Source organism: Podarcis erhardii (assembly GCF_964252035.2).
Source record: "Podarcis erhardii genome assembly, chromosome: 17".
In the NCBI taxonomy this organism is placed as follows: Eukaryota; Metazoa; Chordata; class Lepidosauria; order Squamata; family Lacertidae; genus Podarcis; species Podarcis erhardii.
In genome coordinates, this window is record NC_138515.1 from 14,919,873 (window position 1) to 14,938,733 (window position 18,861).

The window sequence follows — 18,861 nt, forward strand, 5'->3', positions numbered from 1 at the left end:
CAGTAACACAAACATCCTGTCTCCGTCACTTCCCACTCTGTGGAGTCAAAACATACACCGTCATGTGAAGGACAACAATCCCATGACTGCAATCATGAAGCAGGAATTTTAACAAGGACAACATGATGTATCTTTTCCCTACATAGAGTATGACCTAATGAAACGTTCTCACAGATTCCTCCTGCATTGCAGGGGTTTGGACTAGATGACCCTTACGGTCCCCTCCAACTCTACAATTCTATGACTCTTTGAATTCTGCCCTGTAATGCAGTGCTGAATAAAGTCTGGCCAAGTGGGGATCTGGTGCGAGCCTCCATTCTGGAGCACCCAAGGGAGATTTCTCCCACAGTTTCCTCCTCCTCCTCCTCCTCCTCCTCCTCCTCCTCCTCCTATTTAGAGATCATTTTGGAAAACTACTCTCGTTGGAATTGCTGTCTAATTTGCAGTGCGGGTGGGTGGGTGGGTTTGGAAGGATAAATCACTGAAATCCTGGTTCAGGCACTTTTAGGTCAAGGAGCCAATGGAGTGAGTTCCAGCCCCTTTCCCTTTTATCCCACATGATCCTGATTCTTTCTATATTTGCATGTGCTAGAAGATGAAAGCATTTATTGGCTCTTTTTGAATTTTTAGTTCTCTGCATCATATATCTCTGTTTCATTACTTCCAGAAAAGAACAAACCATTTCACTAAATGGAAAAAGAAGGAGGAGGGGGGAAGAGGGGGGGCAGCTTTGCCTTTAATGATGTTTTTGGACTGAACCCATGATTGATTTTTGTCTAATCCGCCTTCTTGGAAAGCCCATGTTATTTTGCTAGCATCACAGAATTTGACATCATTGTGGCTCAGTAGTGCCTCATCTATGAGTGATCACTCACATCAGATTCACCAATGAGAGCATGTTTACTGCCTTGTAGCTCCTGGTAGTGGAGACAAATAGTGCGTTGCTCCAGTGAAAAATAATTCAGCCCTTTCAAGCCACCACTATCTGTAAATAACATCTAGGCTTCCCTAAACTTCTTACCACCTCAGCCTCAGCACTCTTAATCCGTAGTTCTATCTTGTTATTTCTTTTCCTTGAAAAACAGAAATTACAAGTGGAAGTGATTTGATACCACTAAAGGGTGAAAAGAGAGAGCGAATAATGGATCAAGGACACATATCATACTGCTGCAATGTTAAAGCTCAGCAGTTTTCAGCCTTGTTAGTACCTGGGCAGAAAACTACCTGGGATTTTAAGTAAGCTTCTCTTAAGCCTTCTTAAGGAATAATCAGGCTAGAACTGCTATCAACCCATAAAACAAACATTAAGTCCAACACCTCTGTTTTTTGGATGTGCTATTTAACACGTGTGCATCAATGCAGTCAGGGTATCATATCTAAGATTTGATTCCATGCCCATTTATTAGGGAGTGAGCTCCATCAAATGCAATGGCACTAAGAACCAATGGGTTGTATATAGGGTTGCAATGGCAGAATGGGTTATGCCAGAGAAGATGGCCTGGTCTGCATGTGCATCAGGATTAGGTGGTAACAAGGAGAGGAAGAACCCTGAGGTGGTAAAACGAGATGCATGATTTTGAGATTCAAGGGTGAATGTGGTAGCGGTGGATGGGTCACTATTGAGGGGAAGTGTGTGGAACACGTCTCGGTGTTTCAATTTCTGGGAATGGAGTTGAGAGATGACCTAACCTGGGGAGAAAACAGTAAAGACCTGCTGAAGAGAGCACAGCAGAGGTTATATTTTCTGAGATTCCTCCGGAAAAATAATCTCTCAAAGGACCTGTTGATGGCATTTTACCATTGTACTATTGAGAGTGTATTAACTTACGGTCTGTGTGTGTGGTTTGGGAAAAAAACAATGCTGTCCAGGGTTGTAAAGACTGCAGAGAGAATAATTGGGTACACTCTTCCCACCTTGGATCAAATCTATGCTTCCAGGTGTCATAAGAAAGCTGCAGAGATAGTGCAGGATAGTACCCACCCTGGAAATGATCTCTTTCAGCTTCTGCCTTCTGGAAGAAGGTACAGGGTTATAAAGACTAGGACTAGGCACCTGAGAAACAGTTTCTATGCAAATGCAATTTTGGTTTTAAACGCAGTGTAAGGTAGTCTCTGTAGGAGTATATTGTATTTAATTATGGGGTATCAGAGTTTTTAGGGGGCTAACCAGACTGGGAAAGCTGGGATAGCAGGCTCGTTGGTTTTTGAATGTCTGGTGTAGATTTTTTCAATTCCGTTGTTCTGTATGGGACAATGACAATAAAGATTATCGAATCATATTGTATTGTATTGTATTGTATTGTATTGTATTGTATCGTATCGTATCGTATCGTATCGTATCGTATCGTATCGTATCGTATCGGGTTGCAATGGCAGAATGGGTTATGCCAGAAAAGATGGCCTGGTCTGCATGTGCATCAGGATTAGGTGGTAACAAGGAGAGGAAGAACCCTGAGGTGGTAAAACGAGATGCATGATTTTGAGATTCAAGGGTGAATGTGGTAGCGGTGGCTGGGTCACATTTTTAAGTACATAAACACACCTGCAGACCAAAACTAGCATTGTGAGATATTGCCTCGGATGGAACCTTTCTCCCCTAGCAAAAAGTATCCCCAAGTTTTCAAAATGTAGCCTACTTCTGAATGGTTCCCTTGTGCTTTTTCCCAGCTCCCTGCAAAGGGAAAGTTTGAGGAATCCAAGGCTTTTTTTCCTGAAAGGATGCATAAATCTCCCGAAATGTTTTGCATTTGATGTCCTGGGATAAAAAAGGGAAATGGTTGTATAAGGGTCAAAGCTCTGTAATTTCTTTTCTCCATTTACTGGCAGAACATTTTCCTGTCACAAGATCATATCTTTTACAGCACTGAATTATATTCGGAAATCAAACCAGTAGCTGATGTAGTCATGGGGAATCCAGATTAAGATGAGTCAGTGTTTGGAAACACTGTTTTGACAAATATGACTGAATAAAGTGATTGAGTTTAAAAATAATAAAGGGGACTTCGTGAGGCCGGAAGTCAAGGACTAACAGCTAATATAGCTCTATCAGATTTAAGCCACAGATCTTTAAAGAAATAATACATTTTGACAGCAATCCAAGCAGGTCTAAGCCTATTGAAATGAGAGTTGTGCACTTTAATGCTGGATCATGACCTTTACATTTAATGGCATGATCAATGCACCTATTTTCATACATATTTTTTTTTAAAAAAATAAGCTTTTGTTCAGGATTTTTTGCAAGCACCTGTAATTTCCTGGCATTAATTGGTTTCAGATTGTTGTTATTTGCCAAAGTGCATCAACAAAAGGTAGAGAAAAATGGGTTGCATTAAACCGACCATATTTAGCTCCCTCTGCTTCTCTCAAGCAGAAATCTCCAAATGTACTTACTTATTTACTTCCCCAAACCTTTATTAGGCATTACAAGTATAGGCCACTGAAAAACATCCATATATAAATTGTTAAAATATATACAAATAAACAGCCATGTAAAATATGTAATAACAAGGATTTTCATTGGAGTTTCTTCCTACTAAATAGTGCCATTCACCGCTCTAAGAGATACTATTGATAAAAACTCAGCCACTCCTGCAGTTACCGTACTTCCGGGTTAATGTCAGACATATAGAATCTGATATTTTCATTGTGCTGTCCTACCGAAAAAAGGGGATAGCACGCTTTTGCATAGCTGGTTGTACAATGCACAGTAGAAAGGGATATGTTCTACAGTGTCCAGCACATTCAAAGAACGTCTGCAATGTCTGTCGTTTAAATATCTGAAATATAAGTGATCCTGTTATCTGTTGTATTTAAACCATAGAATTTTATTTACAGCTGACTTGATGTTTTGTTTTTAATCTGGTTTGAATATTGCGATAAATATATTGCTCACTTGTATTATATAAGAGTTCCAAATCAATACCAATAGATCTGATTTTGCTATGTAAGAGTTGGAACCATCTGGATTTGTAAGAGTCCTCAAGTAAGTCAGAAAGCAGACTCAAAGGTTGGCAACAAAAATGGCAATGCAACCAGTATTCTAGAGTGCTATCCCTCACCCAGTATTCCATCGTGTGTAATCTCCAAATGTGCTTCAAAGTTTTTGTTTTTATTTTATCATTTATTAAATTTCTATACCGCCCTTCACCCAAAGATCACAGGGCAGTTCTTTCCGCCCCTCCCCCTCCCCCCTCTCTCTAACATACTATAATAACAAATGAAACAATAACCTCCACAGATTATTATCATTCAGGTGAAAGTTTCTAAAAACTTAGGGATATGTACAACATCTCTGAGAAATATTGTTAGATATCAGAACCTTTTTTTTTGCAGTTGATGCCACCTTCAGAATTCCTCATCTTCCAAATGAGACAGGATTTTTTTTAATTATTTTTTTTGCTGGAAGGTGATTGGCTGTTAACACTAGGTGTGGTTAGGGATCAGAGGATCTGTCACAGATCAGCTGGTAAACTGATAAGTGCCCATCCTTGCCTGTTCAACATGGGGGCATCAGAATAGTGTAGTGAATAGTGAATTTGTAGCTGTGAGTGCTTTCCAGCGAATCCCTCCCCTCTTCACAACACCTGCCAATGGTGACAACAAAAATAAGTCAATTGATACCCAGTCTTCCCCATTCTCCTGCTGAATTGTCTTAAGGTGAAAAAGCAGCAACAACAACAGTTTAAAACATGAAAAAGCCAATACATTTGAAACAAAACAAAAACTATTCAAAGTCTCACGGCAAAGACCCATTTGTCCAGCTGGGCATACCTCTTGGACCAGTAGTGCCTTCAGCAGTTTCCAGAAGTTGCAGATAGTGGGCATTTGTTGTATCTCAACTGGAACTCTATTCTACCAAACAAGGGCAGCCATTCTAAAAGCCATGCTCTGGGTTAGTGCAGAGTGGGCCTCTGTGATCTACGGAACTTGCAGGAGAAACTTTCCTACAAACCACATGTTCTGCAGTATGGAATAGGTTTAAAAAAGGCAAAATTCAGGTCATTCAGAGAACTCAACTCTAATAAGAAACTAGATGATCTCCTGTTGGCAGAAACCGAAAATGGAATTGCTGGAAGTGGACAATATCAGGGAAAATATTTCACCAGAATTATGAAGACGAAAGTTTGGACAGACCAGTGGCTGCAAACATAAATTAAAATTAAGTGAAGGATTAACATCAGACTGGTTTATTGACTAATTTTTAAAAAAGCAATATGATATGAGATGATTGGCACTCCATGAAATTCAGAGCATGGGAAGTCACCCAAAGATATATAATTTGGCAATATATCCCCCCCCCATTGTATAGTAATTCAGAATATTACAATATGGGATGTGGGTGGCACTGTGGTCTAAACCACAGAGCCTAGGGCTCAGGAGGTCGGCGCTTCGAATCCCTGTGATGGGGTGAGCTCCCATTGCTTAGTCCCTGCTCCTGCCAACCTAGCAGTTCGAAAGCACGTCAAAGTGCAAGTAGATTAAGAGATACCGCTCCGGCAGGAAGGTAAATAGCATTTCTGTGCTCTGCTCTGGTTTCACCAGAAGCGGCTTAGTCATGCTGGCCACATTACCCAGAAGCTGTACGCCAGCTCCCTCGGCCAGAGATGAGCACCGCAACCCCAGAGTCATCCGCTACTGGACCTAACGGTCAGGAGACCCTTTACCTTTACCTTTAATTCAGAATATAATGTGGTTCTTATTGGATTATTAAATTGGAAAACTCAATAAAATATTATTGGGGGGGGGAGAAACTAGATGCTCCCATCCTGTTTTAAGGGATGGCAGGGTTGGGTGTTGTGCATCGGTGTCAGGACATCTTCTCATAGAATCATAGAGTTCTAGGGCTGGAAGGGACCACGAGGGTGATCTAGCCCAACTCCCGGCAATGAAGCAATCTTTTTGCCTGGCTTGAACCTGTGACCCTGAGATTAAGAATATCATGCTCTACCAACAGACCCCTATCTCACCACATTCTTCCTTCCAGTTGCATGGAAAGGATGGCACCGCAAGAATACAGAGCAACTTTTATAGGAGGGGGGAGGTCTAGCAAGCCCCAGCAGGAATGCAGAGTAGCATTTCAGTGTCAGGAAGAAGAAGAAAAAACATTTTAAGCTGTTGTAAAGAATTAATGGAATACACCTTTGGTGCTATTCACATCCAGTTCAATATTACTAGTGTATGTTGTGATGAACTTTGAATATGTAGATATTTATGGCCATTGTAAGGTGCCTGAGTAGGGCAGAAAGTGTATGGTTTCTGGGACAGATCTCTGAGGAGAGAAAAGTGTAATTTAAGCAATCACTTTGGATCCAAGAGAATTTTGCATGTGAGGCAGGTTTTCTGTTTGATAGATTTCTTCTGGTGTCAGAAAGCTACCGTTTGCTTTACAGTGTGGAGGCCAGGAAGTGCCATCAGCTCTTAAGTTACAACTGCGAATGGGGCTAAGAATCATGTTTTATTCTTCTTGGAGTTGCTTATAAAGCAAAATCAAGAAGAAATGATCTGGTGTCTTCAGTCAATCACAGACCAGTAGCCAAAATTACTCCATATTTTGACATATGACTTCCCTTCAGCCCCTTCCAGTGTCTTCCAGATGTTACCTTCAAGAGATCATCCCAACAGCTCAGACCCAGTCAGACCTACAGGACATAAAGCTTTCAATGGGTGACCCAAATAAACCTAGAATGGCAGGAAGATAAATTCTCCCAATACTTTACTGGCACCTATTAAATGTTCTTCAAGACCACTAACTCGAATGGGACAATGTTTGCTTGATCTGACCACAGAAACTTTTGCGTTAGCACAATTAATTCTGGGATTTTGTAACAATTGAACATCTGATTTTGAAATGCTACACACACACACACACACACACACACACACACACACACTATTTGTTCCATTCACAAAGAAAATTTTCATCCCTGACTCATCTCATACAGCCCAAGGGCTGCATACCATAGACAAAAGAAAGTACTTCTTCACACAATGCATGGTTAAACTACCAAATTCACTGCCACAAAAGGCAAGGACTAGGGTTTCCAGATATCTGGAATTTCCTGGACATAGCCAGTATTCGGCCCTCATATGAAAAAGAAAGAAAGGAAAAAGCTCAACTCTGGGCAAAACTAAAGAATGCGCAACAATTTTGCCCCCCCAAACAACAACAACAACAACAACAAGATGCTCGGCAACTTTGCCAAGATAAGCACAACATCTTTTGTGTCCGGATTTCCTCATTTTGAAATATGTCAACCCTAGCAGTGGCAGCTGCCAACTTTGATGACTTTAAAGAAGGATTAGACAAATTTATAGTGGATACCTCAGTTGACAGAGCCTAGGACTCTTGATCTTGGGGCTGTGGGTCCAAGCCCCACATTGGCGGAAAGATTCCTGCATTGCAGGTGGTTGAAGTAGATGATCCTGATGGTCCCTGTTCTATGATAAGTGGTTGCTAATCCTGATGACTATGTTGCAGCTAGAGGGCTGGGAGGCTACATCTGCAGCTCCCCCTGCCACCCATTCACTGGGCAAGCCGCTCCTGCATTGCCCTTTTTTTTTTATAGCTGGATTTCCTTGGCTCAATTCAAGGTGCTAGCTTTGACCTCAGAAATTCTAAAGCACTGGTTCTAAACCCTGCTTTTGGCAGAATTCAGCTGCATAATGCAGATTTATGAAAAGAAACACACCAATAAATAAATTTTAGAAAGGGGCAAGGTTAGATGTGGACTCACAAAGCCAAAAGAAAAGAAAAGAAAATCAGGAGATGGCAAAATTAACAGCATCAATTAGAGGCTACTCTAATCAAAAAATTAATAAAGAGTGGGAATGTGTTGAGGAATACATGAAAAAAGTTGGTGCTGGAGTTAAAAAATTAATATGGAAAAGTTTAAAAGGCTCAAGGAGATAGGATAATAATATATCAAGGATGGAATAACAAATAAAGTGAATAAAGCAACAATAACAAAAATAATAGTAGGTAAAGAAGACTGCACACAGGTAGAGGGAAGTACTGGGTTGTGGCGGAGGGAGGTGAAGGGATTAATTGAAATTGTTAAAGATTGGTATAGTATTTAAGAGATTTAATTTTTTATAAAGATTCTATAAGGAAAACAGAAAGCAGCAAGAAATATCAAGTAAAGGTATTGGAGAGGACATCAGTGTAAATGAAAACACGAGACTTATGGTTTTGTAACATATGATTTTATTTTGGAGTTGTCTGCTTATTTTGGAGTTGTTTGTTGTGAAGAAAGTATATTATGTGAATAAAATAAAATAAAATAAAAATTAAATCAATAAAAGGGAAAAAAAGAAAATCAGGACTCCCGGTGCTCTGCTCTGCTCCCACTTCCTTCCTGCCCAGGACAACCCTGCCCTCTGCCTGCCCCTCAGAGCCATCATGTCATGTGGGACTGGCCTTCGTCAGCCGCAGCCTCTCCTCTTCCTCTCCCAGTCTCCAGCAGCCGCTACTAGCTGCCCAAGGGAGGAGGCTGGCACCAGCAGCCATGGAGAGGCTGTGAAGCAGCAATGGGACACCCCCACTGCTATCGCTCAGGACAAGCACTGGCTCATCCACTTCTGGAAAATAGGGATCCTTGTGGGGTATGACAATGGAGTCCCCCATCAAGAATTCCCTAGTGCAGCCGATCCCAATAAGATTGAAGTCTGTGCCTATCAGCTGATCATGCCAGGCCTAGTTAGGCCACAAACTGGAGGTCCCAGATAAGTGGTCTTGAAATGCAATATATCAAGAATCACTTCCATCACAATGAATCTGCCCAAGAACTCAGCTTTTGTTATGGGACTCCCGTCTGGGTTCCCCGCGTCCACCGCCAGATAATAATACTAATAATAAATAATATTAAAATTTTATTGATATCCCACCCTCCTCAGCCAAAGCGAGTAAGCCAAAGCAATAAGAGTAACACAGTGTTCTAAAATCAATTCATTTTAAAATAAATTCAAAATCAAATTAGCAAATGAGTATGCAGAAAAGGGCTTGCTCCATATTCTGTTGGCTGGTTGATCAACTGACTGATTGATCTAGATGAGCAGTAAAGACACGACACATGCATCCCATTGAGCCAAGCAGTGATGACTAACAAACAAACAAACAAACAAACAAACAAACAAACCCTTTCCTGTTCACACTTAGGATTTCTTTCAGCATTTAATTGTTGATGGTGCTCTTTCAGTTTGTTTTAATATTCCTATTTGTCTATTGTCATGTAATGTTTTATTAATGGATATCGCCTTGAATTACGTACTTTTAGAAAACAATAATTCTATTTATATATTTCATTTATATACTGTTATCCGTTAAAATCGCGGGACAGCTTGTGCGCTAAAACAGAGCAGTGAGACCGTGGGAAGCCAAAACAAAAAATTATTATAATTTGGAAGACAATTGGACTTTTTTATTTTAGTTTTTTTTATTTTTATTGGATTTGATTTGATATGTTAATTGGATGTTCTTATTGGAAAATTAATAAACACTTTAAAAACAACAACAAAACAACAGAGCAGTGACCAAACAACTTAAAATAGGTCTTCTTTAAAAACAACAACAACAAAAACACACTCATTTTCTCAGTGCATTTTATTTTATCAACTTAAGAATCTATTGCATCGATTTGTTTTGCAAATCACCCTGGGATTCATTTGAATGGATGGTGGTTTAGAAGTGCAGCAAAAGCTTCACACATGCCCCACACATTTAAAGCATTCTCTGAGGGTCCTAAGAGTTGTGAGGAGATTCCTATTCTCCTCTCAGGGATAAAGTTTCAGAGAGGTTTAACAAAAAATACCCCGCTTCACATGGAATGATGTAAAGGGAATAGAGGGTCTGCTAATAACTCTCAGGACCCTTAACAAACTACAGTTCCCAGGATTTTGGGGGGTTTAAACCATGCCATGCAGTGAAATTTTTCATAAGGGAACAGTTAGGGCCAGAGGTGCCCACTTGCAAAGGTGTTGGGGGGGGGTGCACAATATCACCTGTGTGAACATTGCCCCTCTCTCCCTAAGCTGGGCAGAAGCTTCCTGGACTTTGGGAAGAAGGTGTCAGGCCCTCTGACAGGATGCTGATGCCCTGCTGCCTCCTTCCCAAAGCTGGGCAGACTTTGGGACCCCATCAGAGCATCATATCTCCCTCCCTAAGCTGGGAATGCCAGGGACGCGGGTGGCACTGTGGGTTAAACCACAGAGCCTAGGACTTGCTGATCAGAAGGTCAGCGGTTCGAATCCCCGTGACGGGCTGAGCTCTCGTTGCTCGGTCCCTGCTTCTGCCAACTTAGCAGTTCGAAAGCACGTCAAAGTGCAAGTAGATAAATAGGTACCGCTCTGGCGGGAAGGTAAACGGCGTTTCTGTGCACTGCTCTGGTTTGCCAGAAGTGGCTTAGTCATGCTAGCCGCATGACCCGGAAGCTGTATGCCGGCTCCCTCGGCCAATAAAGCGAGATGAGCGCTGCAACCCCAGAGTCGGTCATGACTGGACCTAATGGTCAGGGGTCCCTTTACCTTTTTTAAGCTGGGAAGAAGCTTCCCTGGCTTTGGGAAGGACGAGCTAGGTCTCTGACTTCAGAGTGATAAACATCACAATACAGAAATGAATGTAAACGGAATGGGTTGGAGTAAAAGGTACACACTTGAATACTCTAATTTACCAAGAATATTTATGGGGACTAGCCTAGTCTTCCTGGTCCATTGACCACATGCCGCTGGGTTTAAAGTGGTATGCATGGTTTTCCTTTATATACACAGTGCAGCCAAAGCAAAAGAAGCAATTAAACAAACAAAACATACCATACATACCAAGGTATGCACTTTGCACACATGTAACGCAAGGTGCTACAGCACAAAAGGTCTTATCTTGGGTCCCGGTTCAGCAGGTATTTTCCAATGGCAGGGCCATGAGGAGTGCCCTTGCTGGAGCTCTCAGGGGCCAAGGCAGCACACAGAGAGATCCTTCAGGTATTTAGGTCAAAGCCCAAATAATTTCAACAATATAACTCATTACTGTGTTTGTATCTGATTCTCATTTGTAATGCTACATTCTGCCATTTTGCAATGTTCAGTTTTATCATTTAGGGCACACTGTTGTAACCCATGTGGAGATTCCTTTGAAAATGTGTAGTGGTATAGAAATGATTGAAACAAGTGAAATAAAATAAACAAATCTTCACTGTGATTTATTGCAGAGATAAGCTATTTTACATAGTGAACGGGACCACTTGTCTCCCTCATAATGTCTGCTCTGATTGAAAGCTGCTCTTTGAGGTCCCAGGATTGGATCCTGCTCTCTCCTGAATACTAAAATTGTGAGACTAAATTTGGGGCCACAACAATGTCTTTTGTGTGCTTGACCCTTGAGATTGACCATAGTCCCTGCCCATAATACTGAATGCATGCATGTATTTTGGATAGCTGAGGAGCATCTATATTCTCCTCAGATCTATATAGTGTGTTTTGTTGTGCTGGAGTTGTATTTAGCTGTTGCAGCTGAGTAAGCCTATGAAGGGCCTCTAAGTGGGAAGCCAAAGTATTTCAGTGCTATTTCCAACTGCTTTCAGATTAGGGGACCGATTTAGCTCTAGTTAATAACTCTATTAACTGGGATATGGTTGCTGTCCTTTTATCAGCTCGGCAACACTACAAACCCATTATGAACAACCCATCAGTGACATAAATCTCTTGATGTAGTAATACACAGAATGCTTTGTCTCTTAAAAAGAAAAGGGGGAAAACAAAAACTGCTGCAGAGAGACAACACCTCAGCCTTCAATTTCTCATCGACAAAAGCTCACCTCAGGCCATGCAGTGGTTAAACTGGGCTGCCTTTTGTTAATCTCAGTTTGGGAGCTGATCAGTTGGCAGCTTTCAGATTTGAGACTCAGTTAAATGCAGCATTCCAGATAACAGGGGCTGTGTTTTTTTTTTTTGGGGGGGGGAGCAAAATCAGACCAGGCCTGTGTACCCTTTGCAGGTGGCAGGGTGAGGAAGGATTCAGACTTGAGGGGGGTCTGTCAGAACACAGCATGGGAGCAAAGATCTAAGCTCCTAACTGTACCACATATGCAGAGTGCCAATGTCTGCCTTGTTGAGTCCCAAGAGCTTTGAAAAGCAAAAAGGCCTTTCATGTGTAAATGGTAAATCCCTTCATTTTGTCAGAGTGGGTGCATTCCAAGCTCCTCTATTGAGCAGCAAACAAATGAAGTCGGCCACCAAAGCGTTAATTACAGGAGATGCGTTGAATCTCATCCCAGGCTGCCAAGTTCATCTTTTGGCCCTTCACCTCTTCTCTCCTCTTTGCATTTTGGTGCAGCAAGTTCAAATCCCAGCTGGGTATTTTGGTGTCACAGTGACATTGTTTTCTGAAACTCTGTGTTCTTGCTGCTGGGAGCAATTTTATTGCTGTGGGAGGAGATGCGACCAGGAAGGAAGAAAAAAGCAGGCAAAGCACAATGTCACACTGCTCAATGAATCATAACTAAGAGTTGGAATGGAAAAAGGAGAACCAGCATTTACTGGATCAGATGAATTCAGAAGGCAGCTGCTTGGGAGTTCTATGGAATAAATTAGGATTAGGTGAAAGGAGTTGTGGGGTGAATGGATTTGTGAGCTGGCAACAGCAACATTGTTATGTATGTCGAAATTAATATTTCATTTAACTTCTCCCAAGTTGCGTATATTTCATGCGGTTGGATGAGCCTTTGAAACTACAGTTTTCAACTACAATTTACAACTAAAGTCTGTCTTGGATAGGAATCAGTAAGAGGAAGCCCCTGGGCCAAATCTGGCCGATTGAGGGATGCTAATTCCTCCATCACCATCCTTTCGCCAGCCTGGAGACAAAAGAGGTGCAGAGAACTTGGCCCCTGTTGCCAACAGACCTTGCTTACTTTAGGGGGCAGATGTTGAGACTGCCCATCGCTCGCTTGCCACAGGGCATTCAGGAAAATTAATGCTGATCAACTGATACAAGGCAACAAATTAAAATACAGCTGTCTGAAGAAGGCAGGGTGATGGGGACGCAGCAGCTGTCTTTTGCTTAAACATCGCCTTGCTGGCTAGAAAATGGCTTGTACACAAATGGGTAGTGTAGTTGTAGCTCCAACATAGATCTGCTTGCATGGACCCCTCACTTTTGACACCCAGGTTATAGAACCAGTTTCAGCTAACGGTGTGTTTGCAAAAGTTAGCACAAGGACTCCTGCTAAAGCAGCAGGCATTTCCCCTCCTCTCTCTTCTCTCCCTGTGTATCCCCCAAATACTACGTGGAGCAGAGCTTTCCAAACTGTGTGTCACAACATGTTAGTGTGTCGGCTACAGTGTGTAGGTGTGTCGCATGAACGCTCCCCATGCTGAGGCTGGAGGTTTCTTTTTTTCTGTTTTTTTTATTAAATATTTATTAAAGTTTCCAATTTAAAACAAACATAAAAACCACAAAAAACAAGTAATACACAGAAAAAAATACAAAAATACCAAAAATACACAATTAAAACAAAACAAGACAAATATAGTTCCCATCACCTATTTCCATTACCTTATATCTCGGACCTCCTCTCACCTCCCCCTTTTGTATTCCAGTTCAGATCTTATTTCAGCAAATTCGTATTGTAACTTAATATAAATTATTTTAGCTTATTACTCAACCTTTGCATTACAGCTGGTAACCACTTAATTTCAGTCCAACATCATTCTAACATTCATTAATTTTGCAATATTTCTGTAAATAGTCTTTAAATTTCCTCCAGTCCTCTTCCGCCGACTCTTTTCCCTGGTCTCGGATTCTGCCGGTCATTTCTGCCAATCCCATGTAATCGATCATCTTCATCTGCCATTCTTCCAGAGTGGAGGTTTCTTCTTCTTCTTCTTTGGCGATCACTCATAGCCCAGCAAGATTGTATTCCACAAAAATGGTCTTAACAGTGAGTCCGTAAGTGACTGTGGAGGACAATTCTGGATCCACATGTCCTTCCATAGTGGGGACATAGGTTTCCGGGCCAGAGTTGATCACAGTGAGGGTTTGCCAAGCATGCCTTCCTCTTAGCACATTTCTCCCTTGTGTCCTGAGTTTGAAAACCTCTGGTTTGCTAGTAAAACTGAATTAAAGGTAAAGGACCCCTAGGTTGGCAGGAGCTGGGACCGAGCAATGGGAGCTCACCCCATCGCGGGGATTTGAACTGCTGACCTTCTGATTGGCAAGCCCTAGGCTCAGTGGTTTAGACCACAGCGCCACCAGCGTCCTTAAAACTGAATTACTGTGTCGCAAAATGATGCATGTCCAAAAAGTGTGTCACCAACTTGAAAAGTTTGGAAAGCTCTGCCCGGGGGGGGGGGGGGTTGAAAGAAGCCACAGGATAGGGTCAGGGAAGAGGAGAAAAGTGAGTTCGTTCCTTCTGGCATGCAGCAATATTTGCACTGATGAGACAATCATATTCATGTGGCACTGAATTCCAACCACGTATTACAGGACCCTCCTATTCTCTTGACTGTAATTTGTTTTAACTGATTGTAGTACAGTCATACCTCAGGTTACAGACGCTTCAGGTTGCGTTTTTTCAGGTTACAGGCCGCTGAAACCTGGAAGTACCGGAACGGGTTACTTCCGGCTTTCAGCGGTCGCGCATGCGCAGAAGCACCAAATCGCATCCCACACGGATTACATTCACAACCTGAGCGTCCACTGTACTGTATTTTAAATTTGTTATAACAACAGATCAGAGCCCGTATCGTGTACATTTGAGCTACCTGACTGCACAAAATATTATTTAATATAAAGTACTACTAAATACAAAACACAGTATCTCCAATATGGCTCCCTCTAGATGTTCTTCGATTATAACTCCCATTGCCTTTGAGCATTGGCCAGGTTTGCTGGGCTGATGGAAGCAACTTTTGTTGGGACTAGATTTGGGAAGTTTGATTTCATGATACCAGGTATTAAAGTGCACAAAGGAAACCTGCAGTAAACTGAGGAAGAAGAGGAGGAGGACAGCAACATATAACTCATCTAAAGTTCATTATTGACTACCAAGGGTATTAAAACAATGCTGCTCTGAGCATATTTTGTCTCTGTAATCTTCAAAACAAAGGCTCATAACTCAGGGAATGGAAGACATTTATCCCGAACAAAGAAAGGGCTGCTTGTCTCGGAGCATCTGATTTTACGAAGGCGAAATGTGTTTTGATTGAAAAATGCTGGCGTGTTCAACATGAAACATTTAAATCCAGCCCGGTGCTGGTCTGCCTGCTTGCCTTTTGTCCAACAAGCACAATCAGCACCGATTTTAATATAAACAGGTTCGTTCTGTCAGCAGCGGCTGCTGTCACCTGAGGATACTCTCTTTTAATATGGAGCTGGCAAAAAACTAATTTAACAGTGCTTGGTGGTCTCTTGGCTTTTATGCAAGCAAGCAGGTTACATGGGCAACTGATATCATTGGTTGGGAATCCCTGTACATGTAGAGGTTTTGGGTGTATGTCCCCCCCCCAATTAAAAACATGGGTGGAATAATAAACAAAGGTCCAGCATGCCATGGTATAGTGGCCAGCAAGATGGAGTGGCATGAGGCATCATTGCTTACCTGGCTCTCCAACATGGAAGTGTTAGAATTCCTGCTCCATGATTGCAGTCATGGGATAGTTGTCTATCACATGATGGTGTATGTTTTGACTCCACAGAGTGGGAAGTGATGGAGACAGGATGTTTGTGTTACTGTGTTCCGTGAAGTGGGACTATTGTCCTTTGTTCTTTTTCTCTTTGCTGTCCGATGCTAGAGAGAGAAGGAGCCATGTTGCAGTGCTCCGTGTGTGTTTATATGTAAATAAAGTAGATTAGCCAAGATGCTGAGTTGCTGAGGTCTGTTATGCAAGCTGTGAAGACTCTGCGGATCCCTAAGTATGCCGGTGTTGGTTGGCATCGGTCGCTGTGATGTTTGGGCTGAAGAAAGCTTTTGAAGCTCCCAAATAATCGACCAGGAGGGAGAGAACATGCCAGTCGGGCATGTGTCTCTGCCAGGGTCCTACTCAAGTGTAGGCCGAGCTCCTGACAGGAAGTCACTGCCAATAACTGAGTGGGAGAGGGGAAGCAGAGGGGTTCCAATGTCATAGCCTCCCTTTCTGAGGACAATAGCTCCTCTAGCTCCCTGGCCGAATGGATGTTGGAGCTTCATCAGACGGGCCAAACTGAGGGCATTTTGGGGACTGCCAAGAACCAGCCAGGACCCAAAGAATCATAGGCACTTCCATTTCCCCCAAACCATGGGGAAATTTGGATGTGTATCTCAACATGTCTAAGCTTCTCCTTTTTCTCTCTCCTCCCCCTGCTGGAGGTATGACTACATTGGAAGCAATGGAGGAGAAAATGAAGAATTAAAAAAAACACCTGAAACTGGAAATGCAGAGGAATGAGGAGTGTTCTTCTGCCCTGTCTTCCGTTCTGCCGGCTGACCCTATGTCACACACTGAAGTCTAGCAATCTGCAGTTGGTCCTGGGTTTATTATTTTTATTGATGATGATGATGATGATTAGCCATCATTCATCCAAAGATCACAGGGCAGTGCACAACATAAAAATACAAAATGGAAACACAAAATACATAATAAAACAAAAACAAATAACCCACCCCCTCCCACAAGCACATACATTATTATTATTATTAAAATTTATGAACTGTGCGCATTAAGTGATGGTGCATGGATGCTCAGCAGGAATGTTGAATACAGAGAATGTTGAATACAAAGAGTCTCAGACTGAATCTGTTTGCTGGCCTTTCTAGATGTGTGCAATCTGCCAAAATTCAAGGAAGCCAGAAATCAAAATATCACCACGTTTGCCCAAATGCACTTGGCATCAAGCCGTTATGTTTGCTCTGTTGTGGGCTTTTTCTTTTGCTGCACAACTGAAGAATTTTCTCATTAAAATGGAATCCAGTCCTTTTGTACCAACAGCATAATACAATGACACTTTAGACCTTATGTGCAGGATGCAATCTAAGCACATTTAAAAATTTGCCAGGACCCTATTGAACCACCAACAAATGCATATGGTAGTTCTGTCTCTCTAACGGAACCTACCCATTATTCTACCGATAGTGTTCTTTGGGTTTTAGTCAGGGGCTTTGGGGTGGTGTTCAACTAAGTTTACTCAGAGTAGACACACTGAAATTAATGGGCCTAACATAGTCAACAAGTTCATTACTTTCAGCGGCTGTACTCGAAGTAAAACATAGGTTTTTTTAAAAAAATTAGTTTTTATTTAAGTTTTTTGTGTTACAAAACAAACAAACAAACAAACAAAGAGGGGGAAGTATATATTTTGTCTCCCTTTTCAATTCCTAGTCTTTTTCACAGATTGTTTCATTTAGTGAGAGACACTTTTGTCATAGACATCTTGCATTTCAGGGAAAAAGTGTGGAGAGGGGGAGAGAGAGAGATGGGGAATTGTTCTTTCATCCTATTGCCTATTATTAGTGTAGGCAGGGCCATCTTAAGCATATTTGGCGCCATGATGCAAAGCTCCCTCTGGCGCTCCCTTCTGCCAATTTTCCAGAGTTTTTTTTGGGAGGACGGCACTGCCGGCGGGGCTGGAGGAGGTGGCCAAGAGCTGGAGGGTGGCTCCTCTAGTGGGGAAGAGGCGGAGGCTGGACGTGGCATTTCCCGGCTCAGCTGGCCGCTTCGTGCCACAGTGACCATGGCAGACAGAGGCTCTGGGCGCGGCGCTGTTTCAGCACGGCATGGCGGAAGCAGGTGGGGGCGGCGTGCTGATGCCGGGAGGCGCTGCGTCCAGCCTTTGCCTCTTCCCTGGCGCCCTCCACAACTTGGCACCCTGGCGCCCTGCGCCACTAGCCTCTATGGGTAAGACAGCCCTGAGTGTAGGGGGTTTGTGTCAGCAGAGTGAAACTTAGTTGAACTCCACCTACGTCTTAATTCTTCATTAAGGAGAACAAAACGTCTCCTTTCCTTAAACTCAGCTAAGGAACTGATACCTCTGAAGGTTCCACTGGACTGATAATAAAAGTAGGACTCAATTGTTATCACAAATGAGCACCAGCTATTTAAAATGGATGATCAACTGAATTCGTGATGCATTTCTTCTTAACATGCTCTGTGGAAGCAACTCTCTTGTTTACTTAAACGTCTAGTTTTCGTTGCATTTTTTGGATGTCCTCGAGGCCATTTGGATGAATCATTTAGCACTGTGTATGCACCGTGTTAATATTTATAAGATATCTGTTATTTTAATGAGGGGTTTCCTCTGCACTTTTTTGGTTTTGCTTTTCAGATCAAATTGTGAGGGGAAATTAAACTGGCACCGCTAGATAAATATTTTGGCAGCCAGACCTGCGAACAGCAGACTCGTCTTTGCAGTGTCACAGTGGAGCTGTGGTTTTGAGATGGCGCACTAGAGGAGAGGGGCTCCAGCACATTGGGCGAGCACATGTGCAGAATGTACAGAGTTAAACTTAAAGGTCTGCCATCTACCATCTGAGAACCTCTGCCTGCAGAGCCAAGAAGCATCATTGTACCAGAGAAGAGCGAGTCTGTTAAAAATGGTCTAAGAGTGATTTAAATCTATGGTGTGGGCTTCCCTGTCTTGAAATCCTCCTCCTTTTATGCGATTCACTCAGAGTACCTTCAACTTTGCCCCCTCTTCCTATATTTTGCACCAGTGGTGTTTCTAAGAAACAGTTCTTCATGTTGGGCAGCTCTTGAGTAGGAGAAGAAGAAGCTAGGAATTTCAGACTTCCCCTATTCTTTGTACTGTGGCAGAAACCTTAGTTAAATATATAGTTTATATAGTGCATAATATAATATCAGGGGAATCAATGGTTGTATTTATGAGGTCTAAAGCTGATC